The following is a 26,891-nucleotide window of genomic DNA, read 5'->3' as shown; positions in this document are numbered from 1 at the left end:
TGTGTTGATCAGTGGCAAAAACTCCTAATTAAATCAATTTTGATTTCATGTTGTAACAATAAAATGTGGAAAAGTCTCTCTCTCTCTCTCTCTCTCTATCTATCTCTATCTTATATATATATATATATATATATATATATATATATATATATATATATATATATATATATATATATATATATAATAAATCACATGTATACTAAAACACCATGGATTGAATGACAGATGTGTCCTGTAATGATATACTTTAGAATGCAACATCTAGGGTGTGTAAAAAAATAAATAAATAAAAAATATAAAAAATTGTCATTTTCTTACTCAAACATCCTTCCTGTTTGTCAGATCAGTCGCTTCACTGAATGTGGCGAGGCAAGGGTGGGCATGCAGCTCTTGCCACCAGCAATAAGACATGAAACTCCCCAATCCACAAGCAGAGAAGATGAGACTAAATGATTACAAACCCATGCAGCTCATTATGAAATTACTTTGTTAAACTCACTATAAAATGTCCCTCCACACCCTCCCCCCCGACTACTTGGAAACAGACTTAGGCTTGCTACACATTCAAAAGTGGGTCAGGTTCTGGAAATCTCAGCACAGCACTTGCAATGTTGAACAATGTTAACTGGAGCAGCCCAGCCAGGAGTCCCAACTCTTCACACTTTATTGTAAAACAGTTCTGGTCACCTTGCTACAAAAAGGATATTGCTGCTCTAGAAAGAGTGCAAAGAACAGCGACCAGAATTATTCCAGGTTTAAAAGGCATGTCATATGCAGACAGGCTAAAAGAATTGAATCTATTCAGTCTTGAACAAAGAAGACTACACTGCAACCTGATTGAAGCATTCAAAATTCTAAAAGGTATTGACAATGTCTACCCAAGGGACTTTTTCAACCTGAACAAAGAAACAAGGACCAGGGGTCACAAATAATAGTAATAAGTTTCTTTTGATTCCCAGTATATCAAACCGACAGCAAGGAGCTGGATCCATGTGGGACTGCGTGCATCTCAATGGAACAGAAGGTAGTGCCATCACTCAAACTGCACTAATAAAAAACATCATTTCTGCTGAGAAAGACACTGCAGCACCAACCAAGACGGGATATGGCAAGGATCTCGTTTAAATTATCATTTAGAGATATCTCAAAAGTGAGTCATTTTCATTCGCCATTTAAAATCAAACCCAAGTGCCATTTCCACAAAACTATTAAACTAGCAACTTAGACAGAGTCCTTAAACGCTGCACGCAACTCTGCTGTTTTTGTAAAATTAACAGTCTGATTTTCCTGGTTCCAAAGTGCATTTTAGAGAGAAACCTTGATAAGTCTGCCCCTAGTGTGCGTGAACTTACACCTAGCCCTACTGTGCATTATCTGTAACTGAAATTATTTAGAGATATCTTATAAATAACACCCTGGTTCATTAGAGAACTCAAAATCATTTTAAGGTATCTTTAAATAAATTCACAGGAAGTCATTTAGAGATCTCTTAGAAGGTTGATGGGGCTAGTGTGCTTAAAGAAGGGAAGAACAATATCCAACGCACATGCAAATGCTTGAATTTTAAGATATCTCATAAACCATGACAGTTTGGCATACCATGCTAGTAAAATCCACATAGTTTCCATAATATTTAAAGATAGCTATAAAATCAATGAGATCCCGTGTCATTTTTAGATAACTCCAATTGATTGACAGATACCTTAAAATTAATTTTAGATCTTAAAACTGCACAATTAAAAGACATTTGTAAATCAATTTCAGTTTAGCCACCAGAAAAAGCAGCTGTCCTGTTCAGTTTGAGACTTGAATAGAAATGGCCCGATGCGAGGAAACCAATGTGGTGTCCCCAGACTATGTTTTACAGATATCTCTAAATATTTCACGATATCTTAAAATCCAATTCAAGTACTTCTGAGATATACCAAATGATAACTTGGCATGCCATACTGGGAGCTGGTAGACGTATGAGGAAACAGCGCACATGAGGAGCATTTCCAGGTCAGACCGGCTGCTTTCTAGCTGTTCCGAGAACTTGTAAACCAAGCACCGGTACTCTCAAAAAATAGACTGTAGGTAAAAGGACAGCAGCGTGGATAACAACCGGGTGTATTATACTCCAAGATGATTGTTATTATTAAATTGGTCCGGTCGAGTCCTCTCTAATGCCGATGATCAGGCAGTGGAAGCAGTGAGGCTGCTGTAAATCAGGTCATGCTGACACATTACTGTAGTTTATCCCTGAGCAGAGATTACTGGAGAGCATGGGTGGGGGAAAGAGAGGAGAAAGTCGGTGACTTTAAACCTGCCACCACCACCTCGAAGACAGGAGAATAGTCGGTGACTTTAAACCTGCCACCACCAATGCACAACATCCCAGAAACTCTGTACTGGATCTCACTGAATACCTTTTGCTGTTAAATATTACATGAAGGGAACCCATGATGTTAAAAGACCAGGCTCTCAACATTTAAAAATAGAGGATTGTATTACCATACCATCAAATATAGGATTGTTTTACAATACAATAAAATAGAAGATTGTATTACCATACCAAAACCTTCTACAGCACCTTTCATGCAAGGCATCCTGGGCTGCTGTCCACGTCAGAGTTTCAATCAAAGAATCAAGAGACACTGTGCATCTCTACGCTCCAGAGAACCTCCAAAGGACCCGGTATCAGGTTCACCAGTCGAGGGGCATGGCAACAGAATACGTCTGGAAATTCCAGCTTGTATTTCATTAATGTGTTGAGCTGCTTTTTGCAACACCCTTAAACCCAAGGGACACACAAGGGAAAAACTAAGGGCAAATGTAAATGGAAGTGTTTTATGCAAGTGGCCAACATCCCAGAAAATCTGTACTGGAGTCACTGATACCTTTTGCTGTTAAACATTACATGAAGGATTCCATGATGCAAAAGACCAGGCTCTCAACATTTAAAAATAGAGGATTGTATTACCATACTATAAAACAGAGGATTGTGTTACCACACCATCAAATAGAGGATTGCATTACCATACCATCAAATATAGGATTGTTTTACAATACAATAAATTAGAAGATTGTATTACCATACCACTGGATCCCAAGACCTTTCATGCAAGGCATCCTGGGCTGCTGTCCACGTCAGGAAGATGGCAAGATGAAATTAGGAAACACGCCGGAGCAACGGGGACAAGGGACGCAGCAGACAGGCTTTTGTGGAAGAATCTTGGGAGGCCAGCAGTAAATTGAAAAAGACTGAAGATGATGATAATGGTGAGTTAGAAATTACTGTTAAGGCTGTTTTTTTTTTTTTTTTTTTTTTTTTTTCACGGTTATTATGGATGTCACCCATTGTCATATAATACATAGTTACCTGTAAAAAGTCCCATTTTGAATAGTGTAAATATACTTTTTTTTTTTCTCACTTAATAAATACAGCAAACATTTGCCTTATTGACACACTGCCTGTTACGCTGTACTTAGTTTGTTTCTGGTAAATGATTGAACACAAACTGCATAAGCTGCATCATGTCTTTACAATGTCTTCAATGAAAAAGATACCAGCTGTATCAAATATGGGAAGTATAACCTGGAAATCATCACAGATTAGTATTTTTTTTATTGGCTTAGTGCAGTAAAAACTAGCACATACTGTATAAATACATCCATTTCATAACGTAGCTTGCACACAAATAAAGTAACACTGGGGAAGTCACAGTGGCTCACCTACACAACATCAGCCTTCGTAGAGATTGCTAGTCTTAGAAACAAGCTCCCTTTTATTACAACATACCGGCATTTAACCTTTCAGTCCTGAACTGTATGTGTCGAGCTGAAGAATAAACTCCTTTATTGAGTATGCATGAGATCAAGACACTATATATATATTTCTACACAACCTCAGACCGGGATCTAGGAGTCCTGTGAGGTTCCAACGTGATTTCCGTCGGCAGGTGTTAACATATAACGCTAAGATAAGGCAGGACCTTGAGGTCCCTCCAGGACTGAAAGGGTTCAAGTAAGAAGCTCCCAATTCCTCGGTGTGGGTCTGTGATGCACCATAACAAAAGTAATTGATTCAGTGCTGGGCACAGACTTGTTATTATATACCACAAGTGTACTGCATCGAATGCTTTCACAGCTCAAAATTATACTTGACTTAAACGCATAGAATTAAAAACAAAAATACAAAGAAATTTGCTGCAAGACCCGCTTGAAAACATGTGTTAAGTGTGCATCCAAACTTATCCAGGCAAGGTTTAAAATGCCTGTGTGTTTAAAATGATATTTGTACCAAATATTTTGCTCTGTGTTGCTTTCATGTAACTGTGCCTAAAATTGTGCTCCACCCCATGGTTTATTTAGATTTCCAGAACATCTTTTGGACACCTCCCGCAGAAAATATTAATTCTCAAACATGAACCATGGGATTCAAGGAAAATGTTTACTTGGATTAGGGAGATTTAAAACTTCTTTAACTGTCTCACTGAATGAAACCGGACACCGACACTCACAGTACAGGCAGGACTATTCTACAAGGGAAAGGTATTAGGTCCTCTGCTATTCCGACCCTACATTAATGATTTAGATTCTGGTATAGTAAGCAAACTTGTTAAATTTGCAGACAACACAAAAGTAGGAGGAGTGGCAAACACTGTTGCAGCAGCAAAGTTCATTCAAAATGATCTAGACAAGATTCAGAACTGGGCAGACACATGGCAAATGACATTTAATAGAGAAAAGTGTAAGGTACTGCACGCAGGAAATAAAAATGTACATTATAAATATCATATGGGAGATACTGAAATTGGAGAAGGAATCTATGAAAAAGACCTAGGAGTTTTTGTTGACTCAGAAATGTCTTCATCTAGACAATGTGGGGAAGCTATATGGAAACTATAACAAGATGCTCGGATACATTGTGAAAAATGTTGAATTTAAATCAAACAGAAGTAATGGGAAAACTGTACAATGCATGGTTAAGACCTCATCTTGAATATTGTGTGCAACTCTGGTCACCTCGCTATAAAAAAGATATTGCTGCTCTAGAAAGAGTGCAAAGAAGAGCGACCGGAAATATTCCGGGCTTAAAAGGCATGTCATATGCAGACAGGCTAAAATAATTTAATCTGTTCAGTCTTGAACAAAGAAGACTATGTGGCGACCTAATTCAAGCATTCAAAATTCTAAAAGGTATTGACAGTGTCGACCCAAGGGACTTTTTCAGCCTGAAAAAAGAAACAAGGACCAGGGGTCACAAATGGACGTTAGACAAAAGGGCATTCAGAACAGAAAATAGGAGGCACTTTTTTTACACAGAGGATTGTGAGGGTCTGGAATCAACTCCCCAGTAATGTTGTTGAAGCTGACACCCTGGGATCCTTCAAGAAGCTGCTTGATGAGATTCTGGGATCAATAAGCTACTAACAACCAAACGAGCAAGATGGGCCGAATGGCCTCCTCTCGTTTGTAAACTTTCTTATGTTCTTATCTTCTTGTGTTGATACAATATATCAGTATCAATATCCAAATCAAATTAGTAATATTTCAGTTCATAGTCATAACTGTTCATACAAATCACTCAAAAATATAACATTAACATCATGCAAGGAGGACAAACCCAAAGCATGTCCCCCTTTGCACCCCCTACCGAGGGAAGGTATCATTCTCGGACCAGAACGAAAAACTGTTTTGCTAATGTGAATATAGTATTATCATATGTGATGTATAATTTCACGAATCTAACTGTTATGAAACAAATAGTCATGTAGTTTGTCGGTGTCCTGTAATCACCGGAATCAGTAGAAATATAAGCACTGAATTAGAGGTACATCCACTAGAGGGGTGGAAAAAAACAGTGCAGGTTGGGAAATATCAATAGTGTGTGTTGAGTAACCATACCAATTTTAAGTATGGAGATTTAACTTGTCAGACTTTATTCTGATTTTGTTTTACTCCAACACATGCAGTTCAAATGGAGAGATAAATATATTCATATATAAAATAGGAGGCATATTTTATATAGATATATATATGGTATTATATATATATACCCAGTAATGTTGTTGAAGTTGTAACCAGAGGAATTCCAAATTACTGCTTGGTGAGATGACACATTTCTAGATTCATATTCGGTCATTTTTTCTCAAATGCACAAATTGGTTAAAATAGCCCTGAAAGAGCAGAAGAGAAGTTGCTCAAAGCTAAGGTCGAAGTTGATTTGGCACAATTAAAAGCCACTGTATTGAAACGATATGGATGGTTAGGGCAGGCCTTAGGGAACACTTTTTGGGATTATATTGTTTTAATAATTGTTATTAGTCTGATTGATCCTGTGGAATAGCATTCAGTGTTTCTGGAGTGAAAAAACAACAGCGACAGTTAGAAAGGACCATTGACAGATGGGAAACTGTAAACTTACTAAGAGCACACAATGAATAAGAAATAACACCTGTTCACAGTGATATTAACTGTATTTACTGTATTTTTCTATGTTTATTTTTCATTTTTTGTATTATTTGTACGTATCTTTATTTTGTTTTTCTTATAGCACACTTACATATAGAAACAGCAAAAGCAAGATAGATACCTACACATAATGGAGAGACTTAGAATGAAGGAACATGCTTCACTATAATATATTATACAAACACATTACTTGATGTGAGTACTCAGAACCAGTGATGAGGAAATTTGAGAGCCTGGGATCATGTGAGCAACTTGGTTGTAGCGGGTCACCCCCTCTCCATCCTATATTCTAAAAGTAGGGTATGTTGGAAAACATGGATCGAGAACTGATTAGCAGTTTGCTATGCATGTGGACTGGCAGAGCTATACTGGTGTTCTTTTCTGAAAAGAGACAAATATTGTAGATAGTAGACTGTTTGGTTCAAATTGCATTGTACTGCTAACCATTGATAGAGACGTTGCGTCTACAAGCTCTTGCCCAACATTGACTGCAAGCTAATGAGATAACAATGCTGTGGACTAGAAGGGGACAGGCTCTAAAGACTTCAGAGAGGCAGATGTATGGACCTTTTGTTTCCAGGAGTGTGAAGAATGCACTGAGTTCAGAGATTGTCACACTAGACTACACACACAGACACACACACAATAAATTTTTGTACCTTAACCATTGGTTAAGTGTCAGAGAAAGGGGAGGTGGACCATCTTTTTACAGAAGGGTATTTAATGTCATGCAAACATTGTAATGCCTGTTGGTATTCTGTTTGTCCTGTACCTGGGACCAGACTCCCTGCATATTTCAATAAACCTGGCAACTGATTGAAGAAAAGGACTCTGTGCATCTTCTTGAATCTACTTAATCACCATATTTTTTTTTTAAGTTACTTCAGTATACTAACTATTCTCGGCCTGTTGGTAATGGGGGTGTGACCTGCTTTTGATTTTTTTTGTCTGTCCAAATTTTTTTTTTTTTTTTTGTATACCAAATATTCCCGGCCTGTTTGTAATGGTGGGGTGTTCTTTTTTTTTTTTTTTTTTTTGTCAGACCAAAAATTGTTTTTTTTTTGTATACTATCTTTTTTATGCTTGCTGGTAATGGGGGGGTGTTCTGCTTTTGATTTTTTTTTTTTTCGGTCCGAAGTATGTTTGATTTTTTGTATACTAACTTTTTTATGCTTGCTGGTAATGGTGGGGGTGTTCTTCGTTTGATTTTTTTTGTCGGTCCGAAAACTGTTTGTTTTCTGGTATACCAAATATTCCTGGCCTGTTTGTAATGGGGGGGTGGTCTGCTGTGTATTTTTTTCGGTCGGTCCGAAATATGTTTGATTTTTTGTATACTAACTTTTTTATGCTTGCTGGTAATGGTGGGGGTGTTTATGTTTTGATTTTCTTTTTCGGTCCGAAAAATGTTTGTTTTTTTGTATACTAACTATTCTCAGCCTGTTTGTCAGGGCGGGAGTTCTTCTTTTGATTTTTTTTTATCAGTAAGAATTTTTTTTTTTTGTATATTAACTATTCCCGGCTTGTTGGGAAAGGCGGGGTGTTCTTGTTTTGATTTTCTTTGTCTGTCCGAAAATGTTTTTTTTGTATACTTACTATTCTTGGTCTGTTGGTAATGAGGGGGTCTTGTATCGTTTTTTTTGGTTTGAAGATTTTTTTTTTAGTATACTAAATATTCTCAGCTTGTTGGTAATGGGGGGGGGTGTTCTGCTTTTGATTTGATTTGTTCGTCCAAAAATTGTTTTTCTTTTGTATACTAACTATTCTCGGCCTGTTGGTAATGGGGGGTGTTCTTCTTTTGATTTTTTTTTGTCGGTCTGAAAATTGTTTGTTTTTTTCTATACTAACTTTTTTATGCTTGCTGGTAATGGTGGGGATGTCCTTCTTTTGTTTTTTTTTGTCGGTCTGAAAATTTTTTTTTTTTTTGTATACTAACTATTCTCGGCCTGTTGGTAATGGGGGGGTGTTCTTCTTTTGATTTTTTTTGTCGGTCCGAAATATGTTTGATATTTTGTATACTAACTTTTTTATGCTTGCTGGTAATGGTGGGGATGTTCTTCTTTTTTTTTTTTTGTCGGTCCAAAAATTGTTTTTTTTTTGTATACTAACTATTCTCGGCCTGTTGGTAATGGGGGGGTGTTCTGCTTTTGATTTTTTTTTTCGGTCCGAAAATTGTTTTTTTTTTTGTATACTAACTTTTTTCGGCTTGCTGGTAATGGTTGGGGTGTTCTGCTTTTGATTTTTTTTTTTTCGGTCCGACACATTATTAGATTTTTTGTATACTAACTTTTTTATGCTTGCTGGTAATGGTTGGGGTGTTCTTCTTTTAAATTTTTTTTGTCGGACCAAAAATTAACTTTTTTTTTTGTTGGTACTATCTTTCTGCTTCGGCCTTTTTTTAATGGAGCAAAAATGTTTCTGCTTTTGATTATTTATTTTTTCGGTCCGACACATGTTAGATTTTTTGTATACTAACTTTTTTATGCTTGCTGGTAATGGTTGGGGTGTTCTTTTAATTTTTTTTTTATCGGTCCAAAAATTCTTTTTTTTTGTTGACTAACTATTCTCGGCCTGTTGGTAAGGGGGGGGGTGTTCTGCTTTTGATTTTTTTTGTCGGACCAAAAATTGTTTTTTTTTGCATACTATCTTCTTTCGGCCTATTGATAATGAGCTGTGTTCTGCTTTTGATTATTTATTTTTTCGGTCCGACACATGTTAGACTCATACAACATACAAGTGATACCGTCTTTCTTTAAAAACTGCTTAGTTCAGGGGGGTTGAAGCAAAATTTGCACAAAAAAAAAAAAAAGATGTGCAATCAAGTAGCCTTTATCTATGTTCACTCCAGTGCCTTGTAATGACTTGGCATCACAGCCCATTGAATTGAATGGAGAGGCGAGGGCTGGATGTGAACAACAAACCATGGGGCTCAACATGAACACCTCACCATTCAACTAAACAGCAAGCTCTGTGGTCGAGAGGGTCTTCTGCTGACATCAGTGTTATTCACTGATCAGCCTCGTAGAGGAGCCTGTACAACGTGTGGCAGTCAGGTGAACACCACAGCTGTGTGTTTCGGGACAGTACCGATTTCCTTTACATACAAGCATTCCGGGAAGCTTCACAGGACTTGCCAAACTCACTAATAAAATGGTAGATTATTTTTTAAGCCTAGATTTAGACAGATCAGTTTTCTCTTCATTCGTAGAGAGGCCGGGATTTAAGTTCTGATCATAGCAAAGTGTAAAGCACAGTAACAGCATGGTAAGGCACACAATCACTGTAAAGACCATCAAGGTATGGCAACGCATGTTAAAAAAAAAAAAAAAAGAGCAAACCAGGGTAAACCATGATAAATGCAGTTTAACTATGGGAAAAGCATGAGGAAAGAAGCTGCAGTAGACTCCAGCCCCTCACTTGATGATCTCGCTCTCGAAATGCTTGGCACTCCTCCACTTGTGGATGCACTTGAGGCAGTAGCAGTGGCTGCAGTTGGACAGGATGCCAAAGCGCCGCTCGCAGGGGTTGGCCTTCTCATACACCACCTCCATGCAGATCCCACACAGCATGTCCTTACTGCGTGGATCGCAAACAACAGCTCCATGTCCTTCTCGTGAGCCTCGATGCACGCCTACCAAGAGAATCAGCCAGCATTAGAGATACAGGTCAGAACAGTACAGTACAGGGGGTATGCCCTGCAAAAGGAATGTGGAACCATGGTAAAGCATAGACAAGTATGGTAAAGCACAGGCAAGCACTGTAAAGAATAGAGAAATATGGTAAAGCATAGGGAAGCACTGTAAAGCACAAACAGGTATGGTAAAGGATATTAAAATAAACCATGGTAAACTAACTCTTGGTAAAGGTATTGCAAAGTGTAAAAGCATACTTAAAGCATAGGCAAGCATTGTAAAGCATAGAGCAGTATGGTAAAGCATAGTAATAAACATGGCAAACCAGGGTAAACTATAGTAAAGGCAGTTTATTAAAAGGGAAAAACATGGTAAAAACAGCAAAAATACCATGGTAAACTTTTAGGATTGCACTGCAGTATGAGACATTAAACCAGGGTCCTGTCTACTCTGTGGATCTTAACAATCTCACTGACAAGAGCAGGATTATTGATAAATCCCAACTCAGATCAGTATTCACAAGCTTTGGCTTGGATAAATTTAACATACCCAGACTAATTCTCCAATCCCAAACCCCCATTCCCCTCCCCTGATCCAACCTGCTTTATAAGATCATATGCACAGGTCACCCCAGGGATGGAAATAAGACCCCCATTGCATAGAGGTTTGATTCATTCCAGGTTTTACTAGGTTCATTCAGGTTTGTTTTTTGAGCTTGTTGCCTATACACACTGTTGATAATCAAGCTGGTATTAAAACCTGGAATGGGTGAAACTGCTACACAATAAGAGTCGTATGTCCATCCCTGGACCTTGTCTCTTGTGGTTTGTGGAGGACCACAATTGAGTTCCACTGTGCAGCTTGGCGCTGGGCTGGGCTCACCTTGATGTGCTGGGACCGCTGGGTGGCGTCGTAGGGATGGAGCACCTGCAGCCCGCACATGTCACACACGTCACCGTGGAGATCGGCGCAGTTCAGCCCGTAGCGACACTCTCCGAGAGCTGCATACGGGCACAGCTGCTTCTTCAGTGCCTTGTGTGCAAGCTGCTCCAGCTGTTGCTTGTCGTACTCCTCCTCTATCAGCAGCCCTGGAGAAGACTGTGCCCACAGAGGAGTTCCTGCACAGGGCCAGGACTCAGAGTCACCACCACCGCACAGTTACAGCAGCACTGGACAGACATGGACAAAAGCTTTGCATCACCTACAATTTTAGGATCAAGACATCTTTTTATTGTTTAGCTACATGAATAGAATTTAGATCTTTTATTGAACATCGTGTGATCAAAGAAACTACAACATTATATTGCAAAAGTCTACTGGAAGCCATAACAGCACCTAGTGTTTCAAGTTATATTTCAAACTGCCACATTTTTCAATCCTAAAATTCTAGATGGTAATCCAAAAATATTGGCCATAGCTGTAGAACTGTGTATAAAAAAAATAAATAAAAAGTCAGATTTTTTCTAATTACTACATTCGATTTCTATGGATAAGGGCATAAAACAAACATTTGATACTCTGTTTTCTAGTTTAGCCAAATGTAAATGTCTCCATTTACATTTATTTTTCAAGTTTAAAACTACAGGAAGCCATCCTTTCCGTGTCTGTGCAGATACTGTATATTCCAGGCCCTTCTCTAGAAGTACCGCGGTATAACTTACTGCATGGGTCCCTGAAACACGCTGTGCACTGCCTATAGCTGCCTTCATATTATTTAACAAGCTGCACTGAGACAGGAGATGGTTTATCAGCTATATAAAAAATAAAATGTGTGTGCAATAATAAAATTAAAATGCCTTTCCAAATTGCTAATGAATGCATCTGTACTAAATCAAAATGCTCAACATGCGTGTTCATGGTTACTCATCATGCAGCGGTCTGAATGTATTCACTTTCAATGACAGCACACGTCTTTTTTTATAAATTAGACTACCATCCCCCTTTTAGTGCACATCTTTAGTGCAATTTGGTTTGGATTCCTCAAAGCTCCTGGACCACTTGCACAGCTTTAGGGGACAGGGGACTGCTTTCGTTCACAACAAACCAATTTCAGCTGTGGAGTATTTGCAGGCTGCCTTCTCCTCACAGCTCTTGACCCAGCCATGCTCAATTGTACTCAGAGCTGGAGACAGTCTGGGAGTTCCATAGAGGCTAGCTATGTGCATCAATCTGGAGTTTGCATATTCCCTTAAAAATGGGTCCCCCTTTAAAAGGCATGCCACTTCAGACTTTCAAATCCATTTTCTTACCTACATACTGTTTTGTATACAGGGCATGCAACATGATATGATACAGCGCCAGAGGAGAGCAGTTCTGTGTAATGAAACTTGTCAGGAAGAGGGAACCGAGTGATACAACACAAGATTCTCAGACCATCAGCACAGTACCTCGGAGGTCTTGATGTGCAATAAGAGACACAGAACACCTTTTCCACATAGTTCACAGCGGAATGTTGGTTTTATAACCTCCTCCTATACTTATACACAGTCCTACGCACGCTTTCAAGGCAAAATACAGTTTATCATTTTTCAATTTTGCCAGAAATATTAAAAGCTGTTTCTCCCAGTAACTGCACAGTGCTCAACACATGGGAAAACCAGGCAGTTGTAAATGATGTAGGTACAGCAAGTCTGCACAGCATGCCATAGTAAAACATCTGCATGTTTCTGTAGCGAGATAAGGAGTTTGCCATGCTTTTTATAAAAAAGTGTTTTCGTGTGGTGTAGTTGCCAGCATTTATTGGCTAAAGCCAATAGCAAGCTAACCTTCCCGGACCCCAGCGGCTGCAGTGAACTCACCTCGCCCGCAGTACAGCTGGCCTGGCACAAACTCCGCCCCGTTGACCCAGTCGACAGAGCTCGATGAGTGCGGACCCTCCTTCCCTCCCTGCCCACTGAGTTTGAGATCCACTGGCATCATTGGCTTGGGACCGCTCAGGACATCCTGCTTGGGTGGCTTGGTGTGATCGTACCTGTGGAGCAAAGGCATGCACACACAGAGAGCGAGACACACGCACGCACGCACGCACGCACGTCAAAGCCTTGATCTGAGGACTACACTTCTAATGAGCAAGACATCCTGCTTCTGGTTTAAAACCCACCATCTCTCACTAGCAAGTGCAAATCCAGGCTTTAAAATCTATTTCTTCTCTTGTATGAGTAATAGCTACAGTATTACTGGCTCCCTGTTAAACAGAGTATTAAACCAAGGCTCCAAACAAGTATACATCTCACTAGCAGCACTTTCTTTTAAAAGGAGTGATATCTAGTGTTTTAAAACCAATGTAATAACTCTTATGACAAGCAACATGATCACCAGCCAGCTTAAAAGGGGCACTCAAATTCTCTCTTACTTCTTTTTTGGCTTGGGATCATTATAAATTATGCAGTAAAACTCAATTCAGGAGACTAAAACCCCTTGTGCATAAAATAAAACTTTGTAAAACTCAAAACATGGGAACGTGAAACTATGAAAACAACTGTCTTTGTTGCATCATAAAACAGGGAGGTGTATAAACAGATAAAACAAAAAGTGTTGGAACCGTGTCTGGCTGAATGTCCACCAAGTGAACTCTATCACAAATTCACTGGTGCACAGCTTGACTGTAACTAATAAGTATAACCATTAATCAAGGCATATTAAAAACATACCTGCAGTACAATGTGCCCTGGGTTACAACTACGCTTGCTACGATTCCATTCTTATTTTTTTGCCAAATCAACGATTGATATCGACGTTCATTTTAAAGAATTTACGGGGGGGGGGGGGGGGGGGTTCGATCTTTATTCAGTTCAGCAGAGAATGGGTCAAAACGACCTTCATGTTTCTAAAAAAAAAAAAAAAAAAAGAAAGAAAAACACACACAGACTTATTCCATTGAGAAACATCTCATTTAGCGAAACCCCTTTATCACATTCAACATGCAAAAAAAACATGGTAACCAACATTCTAATTGAAATCAGAGGAGTTATACCTTGTAAAGATCCTACACAAATAAAAAAAGGTCTCAAATAAACCGTAGAAAACGCAGCACATACAAGTGTATTACACAGACTCGCACACATTTACCAGAAAAAAATAATATGCACAGAATAGAACATTAGAAGGTTGAACAGAATTAACTTGCACTTATCAGAAACGCTTTTCATTTGTTTATATTCTATCGTCATTTTTTCACCTTGTAGCAAATGAAGAGCCAGATTTTTTTAAAGTGCTTCCCCAACATATCTACTACAATTTGAAACTGATTGAATAAAGGGATCAAATTCTACATTAGTTTTTACAAAGCCAGGCCCAAGGGTCCCCAAACCTCTCCAAAAATGAATATTGTGTAAATCTTTATGGCCAGTCATACACTAGTTTCTTCAGCAAGTTCTAAAAGGGAGGTCACCTACTGGCACCTAACATGCTATACATTGCCACATGAATTAGATTTTGTAATCCTATTTTTTACTTATTTGTCCAATATTTCATTCCAAATGTGGCCTTTTTGGAGAGCTTTGGGGTGCCCGAAATGTATCCATGATGAGTATGCATGACAAATACTCTCAGTTCATATGCCACAACTGCCAGGCACAATGCTCTCACATAACTGTGTGTTTGTGCAGGAGAATGGTGCCACTGAGTTTTTTTTGTAGCTCTGAATTTTCAGTACCTGACTGTATTTTTGTTACTCATTTGCTTGAAAGTATGTAAATCTCAAGAAGCAAAATAATGAGATTTTTATTTTAAAAATAAAGTGGTTACACTCAATTGCAGACATCTTTGCTGCTCTAAATCACGCTGCCAGACTGAAAACACCTCAGTTTCTTTCAACTTTACTTTGATTGACATGTGGCAAACAAAGGAACTGAGTGAGCGATTGTTGAAGCAGGCAGGCAGCTTATCTTGAAAGGCCAAGAAACCTACACTGTCTCTAGTTGAGTAACATCACTCCTTGAAATCATGGAAATATAAAAGCAGCAATTACTTCTTGCAACTTGTATTGCATCGTAAATTGAAAATTACGTATAATAATAATAATAATAATAATAGTAAGTGTGGATCCATTATACTTACAAATCCTGAAGCGGCACCAATCCATCTTCAAATGCTCAGCGCTCTCCAACCCAGAAAGTTGATCATTTTCGCTGTCACTTTCATTATTATTCATCGCCTCCAAAACTTCAAAAAGACTGAATCGACTTCTTTTGGCATGCTGTGGAACACTGCTTGCCATTTTGTTCGATTTTATAAATTTTACAAATTGAAAAATGATCAGAAAACGGTAAGAAACCTTGATCCTATGTGCGTAATGCTGCGCTCTCGCTTGCAAATATGTGTCTTGTTTACATACGCACATAGATTACTCTTCAATGGATTAGGCTACAAACAAAGTCAAGGTATGATTGGACAGCTTGTGACCTCCCCTACAACGTGATCAGGGAGATTTCAACATCAACAGATACATGCAAGGCCAGAGCAGCGAAACGCACAGCTAGTCGATCAGAGCTGTTTTTGAACCGTGAGGTACAGACACATTGCAAAGGGAATATCTCAGCATTGAAATGGCGAATTCGAAAAATTCCTTCGCTGCAACGTTTTTGATCGAGTCAGTTTGTTTTTTTTTGATATTTTGCTTTTGTAATAATATTAGATGATTTTTGAAATATAATGTGTAATTGCTGTAGCATGTTCCGACCGTGGAACAGGGGGGCGTAAGAGGTTAAGGGTTTTCCTTTTACAACATTTTTAAATCAAACTAGTAACTGTTACCGTATACCTATAGCAACAACTTACCTACACTGTAACCCGCTAATTTCAAAGTAGGCGCTATAGCTGGCAAATGAAAGTGCACAGTCGGTGCAGGTCTTGATGATTGACATTTAAATGAATGAGAGCATTCTAGAGCTGCTTCAGCCAACGAGATCTGTCAGAACAGGATAAAATGACAGTGAAACTACAGTAGTGTAGTGTTCAAGGTATATTTGTATTTGGACTAGTTTAAGTTGTAATATAATACCTTATTTGAATTGAAATCATGTAGAACCCACCTTTATTGAAATAAACAGACTAGACAATGCTTCTAGTGAATATAAAAGGAACAGTTTTATTAGAAATAAAACTCAATAAAAAGGAAAAATTAAAAAGGTGCAACAACTAAACTAAAATAACATCCCACTCCTGCTGGTTGATTAGCGATCCAACACAATCTATGGGAGATTCCCTTAAAAGGTGACAACTGCATTCTTGAGCTATTTAAGACAAAGGTCAGTCTCAACAGGGGTATCGTTAGTAACAGTACTGTGCAAAAGTTTTAGGCAGGTGTGAAAAAATGCTGTAAAGTAAGAATGCTTTCAAAAATAGACATGTTAATAGATTATATTTATCAATTAACTAAATGCAAAGTGAGTGAACAGAAGACAAATCTAAATCAAATCCATATTTGGTGTGACCGCCCTTTGCCTTCAAAACAGCATAAATACTTTTAGGCACACTTGCACAAAGTCAGGGATTTTGTAGGCATATAGTCAGATGTATGAATAAACAATTATACCAAACATGTGCTAATGATCATCAATTCAGTATGTAGGTTGAAACACAATCATTAACTGAAACACAAACAGATGTGTAGGAGGAATAAAACTGGGTGAGGAACAGCCAAACTCAGCTAACAAGGTGAGGTTGCTGAAGACAGTTTACTGTCAAAAGTCATACACCATGGCAAGACTGAGGACAGCAACAAGACACAAGGTAGTTATACTGCATCAGCAAGGTCTCTCTCAGGCAGAAATTTCAAGGCATACAGAGGTTTCCAGATGTGCTGTCCAAGCTCTTTTGAAGAAGCACAAAGAAACGGGCAACGTTGAGGACTGTAGACGCAGTGGTCGGCCAAGGAAACTTACTGCAGCAGATGAAAGACATATCATGCTTACTTCCCTTTGCAATCGGAAGATGTCCAGCAATGCCAAAAACAGGGGGACCCTGGTACACCCATTTACTGTCCGGAGAAGTCTAGTCAGAAGTGGCCTTGATGGAAGACTTGCGGCCAAAAAGCCATACCTCCAACATGGAAACAAGGCCAAGTGACTCAACTATGCACGAAAACACAGGAACTGGGGTGCAGAAAAATGGCAGCAGGTGCTCTGGACTGATGAGTCAAAATTTTAAATATTTGGCTGTAGCAGAAGGCAGTTTGTTCGCCGAAGGGGTGGAGAGCGGTACACAAATGAGTGTCTGCAGGCAACAGTGTAGCATGGCGGAGGTTCCTTGCAAGTTTGGGGCTGCATTTCTGCAAATGGAGTTGGAGATTTGGTCAGAATTAATGGTCTCCTCAATGCTGATAAGTACAGGGAGACACTTATCCATCATGCAATACCATCAGGGAGGCATCTGATTGGCCCCAAATTTATTCTGCAGCGTGACAATGATCCCAAACATACAGCAAAAGTCATAAAGAACTATCTTTATCTGTCCTGCTGGAAAAACCAGTCCTCGGAGTTGGGGAACATTGTCAGAGCAGAAGAAAGCAAGTTTTCTTCCAGGACAACCTTGTACTTGACTTGATTCATGCGTCCTTCACAAAGACAAATCTGCCAAATTCCAGCCTTGCTGAAGCACCCCCAGATGAGTCCAATTTTCAGCTTTGCCCAACACCTGGTCGTCTAATGGTTAGACGGAGACCTGGAGAGGCCTACAAGCCACAGTGTCTCACACCCACTGTGAAATATGTTGGAGTATCGGTGATGATCTGAGGGTGCTTCAGCAAGGCTGGAATCGGTCAGCTTTGTCATAAAAGTCACCCAACATCAATGTGAAAGACTGGTGGAGTGCATGTCAAGACGCATGAAAGCTGTGTTTGAAAATCAGGGTTATTCCACCAAATATTGATTTCTGAACTCTTCCTAAGTTAAAACATTAGTATTGTATTGTTTAAAAATGAATATGAACTTATTTTCTTTGCATTATTCGAGGTCTGACAACACTACATCTTTTTTGTTATTTTGACCAGTTGTCATTTTCTGCAAATAAATGCTCTAAATGACAATACTTTTATTTGGAATTTGGGAGAAATGTTGTCAGTAGTTTATAGAATAAAACAAAAATGTTCATTTTACCCAAACACATACCTATAAATAGTAAAACCAGAGAAACTGATAATTTTGCAGTGGTCTCTTAATTTTTTCCAGATCTATATATATATATATATATATATATATATATATATATATATATATATATATATATATATAATTTTGGTTCAGAAGGCAATTCTCACTCTTGCGAGATAAAGACACTCTTTGTGTCCAGACAATCTATCAAGAATTATCTAACATCAAGACAGCTAAATTTGGATTCTAGCCTTAAACGCAGAATGATAATTACCTTGTAAAACCCACATAAATTTGTACAAATCACAGACAAACAATTACTACAATGTTCATTAACTCAAAGCATGAATTGAAAGCAACAATACTTTTCTTACATTCTACCTAAAACAAAACGTTAATTTTACTTTAAGGACAGCTTATTCTTGAGTTCATAAGTGGATTAAAACCCTATTTACTGAATACTTAACGGACGTTCGCTGCCTCCTCCAGCTGATCCATGTCTTCAATAATACAGACCCTCAAGGGCTCTCCTTGCTGGCAAGGACAGGTCCAGGTTCTGGGGTCTGCCTTCCTGCCATTTCGTCTCCACTTCAGGGTACAAAAGAAATGTCTTTACAAAAACAAGAGTCATTAACTATTTAGGTATTCCACTGAAACAGCATTCCTCCACCAATATGTGCACTCTTCATCTGGATATGTCTGGGATATTCCATCGCAAACTCTGGCACTGCTAGCTCAATAAAAGACTGAATATATATATATATATATATATATATATATATATATATATATATATATATATATATATATATATATATATATATATATATATATATATATATTGTGAGATAGCAGGGAGGGGGTTAAAATCCTTCCCTGCTAAAAACCTTGTGAGAATGCACATTTGGGTGTTATGGGGTTTAATTGTTTAATTGTTTTATTGTTTAGTTAATCCCCTGCACCTGGTGGTAATTGTAAATTAGAGCCAGGTGCAGGGTATTTGAGAGGCAGCCAGTCTGTTCCAGGCTGCTGCTGAGAGAAGAGCCCGACTGTGTGAGTGAGCAGTCGTATTGAGGTATTGTGTGAGGGTGTTTTTTTGAATGTTTGTGGCAGGTAAACGGTTTAGCCGTCCTGCGTGATAGTTAGGTTCCTGTTTATGTTTAGTGAGTGCTCCAAATAGGAGCTAGGTGTTTGTTTTGTGTTTATTTCATTTTGTGTTTATTAAAAGTGCGCGTGAGCGCTGTTTCAGTAGAATCCTGTGTGTTGGGTCGTGATTCAGAAGGGAGAAGAACCCGTGAGAGCCTGTGTGGCAAGCAAAAAGGTGACATATATATATATATATATATATATTTTTTTTTTTCAGTCTCCATCAACTGTTCATCCAACTCTTTCTCCGGTGATCAATCGGGACTAAGTTAGAGATTTGATTACAGTACTTTTAGGATTTTAGACATCTTACGCAGCGGACTCCCACACCAAGGCACACACTAGAGTAGTTATCTTATAACAGAGTTTCTGAAAATGGTGCAGCGTCGGGGGGGGAATCATATCATTCTGTGCATGAAAGTAACAGAATTGGAATATACAGAGGGGATCTTAAACCATTCTCTGTGTCTTCTTGGTCTGGTTACAAACTCCTCCACTGACAAAGAATGTTTTTAGAAAGAGTCGTAAACTAACTGCTGGACAAGTATTTTATCTCTACCTGTCACTGAAAGTCATTTTAGCACCAGTAGTATTTTGCTGAGGGCAACTTCCAGACAATTCTGAGCACCTTGACAACTAGACGGGAACCAGTCCTTGTCGTAAATCCAGCCGACTGAGGGCGAAATAGCGGGCCAAAGGAGAACAAGGGGCCATGTCGATACGAGAACATCCAATGAAAGACACTTCATGTGGACTCAGGCACTGCCCAAAATAACCAGAATAGCCAATCACAGGGTTGAAGAGAGAATCACAAATCCCGCTGACTTTCGAAGTGAGGTTCGAGCTTCTAGTGTGATTACAAATCACAGAACTTGTTTTTCTAATCCCTCAACTCTGCTCTTTTTACAGCTTCCTTTGTAGTTTCTATTCTGTTAATCATGTGGTTTGTCCAGAATCTAAACCTAGTGCACGTACATACTGCAGTACGGATGGGTCCTCAGAAATCACACAGTACCTGAAAGGTTAAACCACATTTGTAGAAAATTGAGAGTTTATCCGATTCTAGCCAAATGTTATCCGAATCGTCTAGAGCAGGCTGGGAGTGAACGGCAAGTGCAGAATCGGCTGTTACACTTATCATGTAGAGCAGTGGTACTCAACTGGCCCTTGAGATCCAATCCTGTCCAGATTTTTACCCAAGCAGGTTCTAATGCAGTTGATTGAAGCTGCTAAGAGGCAATTATCTAATTTAGGACCGTGCTGGAATAAAGACCAGGACTGGAATCTTAAGAGACAGTTGAGTACTACTGATGCAGAATGTGACAGACAGATGCATTTACCATAGGCAGAAAGGGTCCCCATTTTCAAAGGGGATAATAATGCAGCGTATGGGTCCTGGAGACAACTGGCAGCAAACATCCCTCTCAAAGCAAAACATTGTTCACAGTTCAGAAATGAGAAGCGATACATGATGAATCAACCACCTTTCACAACACAATCGGTGACACTAAACTCTGGTCTCAAAAAGGTAGTAAACCGGTATGGATTAATTGTGACAGTATTTTATAAGGCATGTCATGTTTAAAAAGCGGCTCTTTATTTTCCTGTTTATAATAGCCATCACTGTATTTTGCTACTTGGTTTTTCTTTAATCATAGAATTTCTACCAATCTGTAAAATATTTTTAAAAATGTATATCACACACACACACACACTTTTCTCTGTTCCAACAGTACTGATCAGTTGGATTGAGGCTGATAAAATAATCAATTTAAAAAGACATGGAATACGGTATGTTTATTTTGGTCCTCACGTATTATACCATATACTCTCCATGATTCAGTTCCGAGTCCCGATTGAACGTGTTTGTCAAAACTCTGACAGAAGATACAGCTCTAACTACTCACCGTTTATTCCCTTTGGATAAAAAGCAGCTGGTTCTGCACTAACAACACAGTTAAATTAACAATACTGAGCACAGCATTACTCAAACAGACTCACTCAACACGGTTCACTCGCCTGTGTGTATCTGTCCAGCCAGGCGTCAGTACCGAGTTGTACCACAACAATAATAAACACACAAACCCATCTATTCAAACGATAACATTGTCAAACGCGTATATTTTGTATCCATTTCACGTTTTTTGAAAAGCGAAATCAAACGTTCCCTTGTACTCTTGGTATTTCATGTTGCTTTACCTGCAGGTGACGTTTTCAGTCCAGCCTCCTCCGGACTCTATAGATTCAGTTCCTGCTGCCTCCGCCATTACTGTTTATCTTGAAGCTGACTCGCCGGGCCGGGGCCGGTTCTTCCGCCAAGCAGCGCTCTCGCACTCGGTAATTTCCGGAACACCGATCTAAACACGGAGCTTGATATATATATACACGAGGCAGTCTTCCCAGCGACAGCGAGTGGAAGCGACAGCAAGTGGGAGAAGTACAGCGTGGAAAAGTACAGAGCAGTTTCGAAGCAGAAAGGAGAAATTGCATCTTGAATTGCTTTAATCAGAAAACAGAGGACATTGGGGAAACACAGCCGCGTGTGTTTTTCTGATAACAAACAAGCTGAAACTCGGAGCAGCTGATTCAAATTCAGCGCCGTTTTGAGACACGGGCGAGGGGAGGAGCCGACAGCACAGCAGAACAACGCAGTTAAACGAGGCAGTCTTCCCAGCGACAGCGAGTGGAAGCGACAGCGAGTGGGAGAAGTACAGCGTGGAAAAGTACAGAGCAGTTTCGAAGCAGTTTGAAAGCAGGTTGACGGCTGCAGAAGAAACTAAACTTCAAAAAAAAAAAAAAAACCTCAACATGGTCTTCAAGCCAGTAATCTGTGACACCTGCTTGATGTGGGAAATCCGAGAAAACCCAGCGGAGCTAAACCAAGTGTGCGTAAAGTGCCGCGCGATCCAGGATTTGCATAAACTAGTAAGCATGCTAGAAATGGAGCTGGAAGAAGTGAGACAGCAACAAGATCTTGAGGAACTGGCACACCCACAATTCATGGAAGTCTGCATCACCCCTAACAGACTGAAAGCCACCAGGGAGATAGAAGGTCAGAACAGCTGGGTTCAGGTAGGCAGAAGCAGGGAAAAAAAGAAACTTCGTCAAACACAACCACCAGAAATCAAAACAACCAACAGATTTGAGTCACTTCAGAATTTTGATGAGCAGAACCAACAACAAGAGAATGAAAGGAACAACATCCAGGACCCTATTGACAGTGGTGACCAGACAGCAAAAAGAAGGGAGGTCATGATTGTTGGGGACTCCATATTGAGAAACACAGCAAGTTCAGTTCGCAGTTTGGACCCCCTTACTACAACAGTGTGCTGCCTTCCGGGAGCCTCGGTCAAGCACATCACTGAAAACGTGGACAGGCTCCTAGAACGAACAGGAGACGACCCGGTAGTAGTCGTCCACATCGGTACAAACAACATTGGAAGAGACAGACCAAAATCCCTGCAAAACAAATTCAGAGAGCTAGGAAGGAAATTAAAAGAGAAAACCAAAACTGTGGTATTTTCTGGTATACTACCCGCACCTTGCAAAGGACCATATGGACAGCTGGAAATAATAAATCAAAACCAATGGTTGAAGACGTGGTGCACACGGGAAGGCTTCACCTATCTTGATCATTGGACCACATTCTACAACGAGGACTATCTGTATAGACGGGATGGACTGCACTTAAATAACAAGGGAACTAGTCTACTTGGAGAAAAGATCCTCGAGCAGGTTCAGAAGCATTTAAACTAGAAAGGAAGGGGGGAGAAATCAACAAAAAAACAGAAGGGAGACCGCATCAAAACAAGGACAACAACTCAGGTAAGACAACCATTAAATGTGTTTATCTAAATGCTAGAAGTATCAGAAACAAAATTCTAGAACTTGAAGCTACTGCACTAACAAGTAACTATGATGTGATAGGTGTTACAGAAACGTGGTTATCTGAGAGTGATGGGGACGAATATAATATTTGTGGGTATACACTGTATAGGAAAGACAGGCAGGACAGAAGAGGAGGAGGGGTAGCGCTATACATAAGAAACAGTCTTGAAGCCCAGGTGTTAAACCTGGACAAAGAAAATAAAACCGAATCAATATGGGTCAGAATAACAGACAAAAATTCAAAAGGCATAATAATAGGAGCATGCTATAGACCGCCAGATTCAGACGGTGAGCACAATAATCTGTTATACAATGACATTAGAAATGTGTGTAGCAAAGGAGAAGCCATACTAATGGGGGATTTCAACTTCCCCCAAATAAAATGGGAAAACCCGGTGGGTAGCGCGAAGGACGAAATAGAAATGGTGGAAATGACAAATGACTGCTTCCTAACACAATTTGTGAAGGCACCAACTAGAGGGGAGGCATGCCTTGATTTAGTCTTTTCAAATAACGAAGACAGAATAACTAAAACAGAGGTCAGAGAACCACTGGCAAACTCAGACCACAACATGGTCTCATTTGAAGTGTTTTTTAAATCCTCAAAAGTAAAGACTAAAGCTAAGGTTTACAATTTTAGAAAAGCAAACTATGAAGGCATGAAACAGAGACTAACAGAAGTAGATTGGAGTAAAATAGAGAAAACACCCACAGAAGAAGGATGGTTGTTCTTCAAAAATGTAGTACTAGAGGCGCAAAACAATTATATCCCTAAAGTAGACAAATCTAAATGTAAAACTAAATTGCCAAAATGGTTTAATAGATCAATTAAAAAAAATATTCAGCGAAAAAAGGCACTTTACAGAGCATTAAAAAAGGACCAAAAAGAAAGTACACAGAAAGAGTACACAGAACTGCAAACGCAAGTCAAAAAGGAAGTTAGAAAGGCCAAGAGAGAAATAGAAATGAACATTGCTAAGGGAGCTAAAACCAATTCCAAAATGTTTTTCCAATATTACAACAGCAAGAGAACATTCAAAGAGGAGATTAAATGTTTAAGAGATACAAATGGCAAAATCGTAGAGGAAGAAAAAAAAATAGCAAATATGTTAAATGATTACTTTTCACAAGTTTTTACAAAGGAAGATACTGACAACATGCCCCACATGTCATCCAGTTCCTATCCAGTTTTAAATAACTTTAGCATAACTGAGGCAGAAGTGTTAAAGGGACTAGGAGCTCTTAAAATAAACAAATCCCCTGGGCCGGATGAGATCCTCCCAGTAGTACTCAAAGAAATGAAAGAAGTAATTTACAAACCGCTAACCAAGATCATGCAGCAGTCTCTTGACACAGGGGTGGTACCGACAGACTGGAAAATTGCAAACGTAATACCGATCCACAAAAAGGGAAACAAAACTGAACCAGGTAACTACAGACCATAAGCCTGACTTCTATTATATGCAAACTTATGGAAACTATAATAAGAGCCAAAATGGAAAATTACCTATATGGTAACAGAGTACTGGGAGACAGTCAACATGGTTTTAGGAAAGGGAGATCGTGTCTAACTAACTTGCTTGATTTTTTTGAGGATGCAACATCGATAATGGATAATTGCAAAGCATATGACATGGTTTATTTAGATTTCCAGAAAGCTTTTGACAAAGTCCCGCACAAAAGATTAATTCTCAAACTGAACGCAGTTGGGATTCAAGGAAAAACATGTACATGGATTAGGGAGTGGTTAACATGTAGAAAACAGAAAGTACTGATTAGAGGAAAAACCTCAGAATGGAGTGTGGTAACCAGCGGTGTACCACAGGGATCAGTATTAGGTCCTCTGCTATTCCTAATCTACATTAATGATTTAGATTCTGGTATAGTAAGCAAACTTGTTAAATTTGCAGACGACACAAAAGTAGGAGGAGTGGCAAACACTGTTGCAGCAGCAAAGGTCATTCAAAATGATCTAGACAAGATTCAGAACTGGGCAGACACATGGCAAATGACATTTAATAGAGAAAAGTGTAAGGTACTGCACGCAGGAAATAAAAATGTACATTATAAATATCATATGGGAGATACTGAAATTGGAGAAGGAATCTATGAAAAAGACCTAGGAGTTTTTGTTGACTCAGAAATGTCTTCATCTAGGCAATGTGGGGAAGCTATAAAAAAGGCTAACAAGATACTCGGATACATTGTGAAAAGTGTTGAATTTAAATCAAGGGAAGTAATGTTAAAACTGTACAATGCACTAGTAAGACCTCATCTTGAATATTGTGTTCAGTTCTGGTCACCTCGCTATAAAAAAGATATTGCTGCTCTAGAAAGAGTGCAAAGAAGAGCGACCAGAATTATTCCGGGCTTTAAAAGGCATGTCATATGCAGACAGGCTAAAAGAATTGAATCTGTTCAGTCTTGAACAAAGAAGACTACGTGGCGACCTAATTCAAGCATTCAAAATTCTAAAAGGTATTGACAGTGTCGACGCAAGGGACTTTTTCAGCCTGAAAAAAGAAACAAGGACCAGGGGTCACAAATGGAGTTTAGAAAAAAGGGGCATTCAGAACAGAAAATAGGAGACACTTTTTTACACAGAGAATTGTGAGGGTCTGGAATCAACTCCCCAGTAATGTTGTTGAAGCTGACACCCTGGGATCCTTCAAGAAGCTGCTTGATGAGATTTTGGGATCAATAAGCTACTAACAACCAAACGAGCAAGATGGGCCGAATGGCCTCCTCTCGTTTGTAAACTTTCTTATGTTCTTATGTTCTTATGTATTGGAGAGAGTGTTGAGAGAAGCCCGTTTTGGTGTTTGTCAGGTAAACGGCTTAGCCGTCCTGTGGTTTAGTGAGGAACCAGTCTATGTTTAGTCAGAGCTCCAAGAGGGAGCTAGGCGTTTGTTTTGTTTTCATTTCTGTGTTTATTAAAAAGTGCGCGTCAGCGCCGTAAAAAATCAATTTTTGTGTCCTGGGTCTACTTTGAAAGGGGCAACGAACTCCGTGAGTGAAAGGATCGTTTACATATGGTACCAGAAGTGTGTGTGGGCGGCCCTATGACCCAGTAAAAATGGAAAGCTTAAAGGAATTGATCGCTGTGATCAAAAGAAACACGGCTGCTCAGATTGAGCAGAATAAGAGATGGAGATTGGAACTTGGATTGCCAGAGCCAGAGCCGACGGAGCTGGATCTGCTGCTCCAAAAATGGGAGCAGGCAAGACAAGCCCAGCCGCCGCTCCCAGAGCCCAGAGAAGGGGAGCCGCCGCTCCCAGAGCCCAGAGAAGGGGAGCCGCCGCTCCCAGAGCCCAGAGAAGGGGAGCCGCCGCTCCCAGAGCCCAGAGAAGGAGGAGCCGCCGCTCCCAGAGCCCAGAGAAGAGGAGCCGCCGCTCCCAGAGCCCAGAGAAGGAGGAGCCGCCGCTCCCAGAGCCCAGAGAAGGAGGAGCCGCCGCTCCCAGAGCCCAGAGAGGGAGAAGCGATGAACAAAGAGGAGGAGGTGAGGTGCCCACCTCCATCACCCCAGCGAACCAGTCCGGCACTGCCAGTTGCGGTCCCTTGCCCCTTGCTCCTGGACACCCTGCCGGTCTTCCTAGACCTTCCTGCGCTGGACCTGGAGCCCAGGAGTCTGCAACATTGGCCACAGCTTTTCCCCTGGTTCCCTGCTCCGCTCTTCCCGAGC

At 39.7% G+C, this 26,891-nt stretch overlaps 1 pseudogene; it reads right to left on the bottom strand.

Annotated features, from left to right (window-relative positions):
• Window positions 1–9,091: 9,091 nt before the first annotated feature.
• Window positions 9,092–21,642, bottom strand: LOC121320156 (annotated as a pseudogene).
• Window positions 21,643–26,891: the final 5,249 nt, after the last annotated feature.

Source organism: Polyodon spathula, chromosome 8 (assembly GCF_017654505.1).
Source record: "Polyodon spathula isolate WHYD16114869_AA chromosome 8, ASM1765450v1, whole genome shotgun sequence".
Lineage (NCBI taxonomy): Eukaryota > Metazoa > Chordata > Actinopteri > Acipenseriformes > Polyodontidae > Polyodon > Polyodon spathula.
The sequence above is the reverse complement of the archived record's forward strand: the minus strand, read 5'-3'. Positions and strand labels throughout refer to the sequence as shown.